Source organism: Armigeres subalbatus, chromosome 1 (assembly GCF_024139115.2).
Source record: "Armigeres subalbatus isolate Guangzhou_Male chromosome 1, GZ_Asu_2, whole genome shotgun sequence".
NCBI lineage: Eukaryota > Metazoa > Arthropoda > Insecta > Diptera > Culicidae > Armigeres > Armigeres subalbatus.
This window is the reverse complement of record NC_085139.1, coordinates 55,551,006-55,552,070: the sequence shown is the minus strand read 5'-3', so window position 1 is coordinate 55,552,070 and position 1,065 is coordinate 55,551,006.

Here is a 1,065-nt window from a genome sequence, read left to right as displayed (position 1 = left end):
GATTTCGCTCTGACACATTCTTTCACATCACAGATTTCCCCATTAGAAATCTTGTTGGAAAGAAAAAGAATAGAGAAATGTTAAAAAAATACTCGCGTGCACGCTGCGTTCCTGTGGGGAATTGTGGTGACTTTACGTTAACTCTCGTCGCAAATTAGACGCGTGTCGACGCCGCGTTAACGCAAGTGCGTGTGCATGATTCTATTTGATGTTGGGTACTTCCTACCGCAATTGTGTTGACGCTGCGTGCACGCAAGTTCAAAACCGCTACGTGGACATCGGCCCTAAGGCAGCCTCACACCTAGCGAATTTGGTCCGCCGATTTTTTCCCCATGTATTTTTGCATATGCGATGTTTTTGGGATTTGGGCACAGAAAATCAAAATCCCGGCCCCATTTAAAATGCATATATTAAGGCTGCCTTACACCTCGGGAAAATTTTCCGCTGGAATTTGGTCCCCGTGTATTTTAAGGTAGCCTCACACCTCGGGAATTTGGTCGGCGGAATTTTTCCCCATGCATTTTTGCATATGCGATGTTTTCGGGATTTGGGCACGGAAAATCAAAATCCCGGCCCCATTTAAAATGCACGGGGACCAAAATCCGGCGGAAAATTTTCCCGAGGTTAAAGGTAGCCTCACACCTCAGGAATTTGGTCCGCGGATTTTTTTCCCATGCATTTTTGCATATGCGATGTTTTCGGGATTTGGGCACGGAAAATCAAAATCCCGGCCCCATTTAAAATGCATGGGGATCAAAATCCGGCGGAAAATTTTCCCGAGGTGTAAGGCAGCCTTAAGGCTTAAAGGTAGCCTCACACCTCGGGAATTTGGTTCGCGGATTTTTTCCCCATGCATTTTTGCATATGCGATGTTTTCGGAATTTGGACACGGAAAATCAAAATCCCGGCCCCATTTAAAATACACGGGGCTCAAAATCCGCTGGAAAATTTTCCCGAGGTGTGAGGCAGCCTTAAGGAAAATTTTCCGCCGGATTTTGATCCCCGTGCATTTTAAATGGGGCCGGGATTTTGATTTTCCGTGCCCAAATCCCGAAAACATCGCAT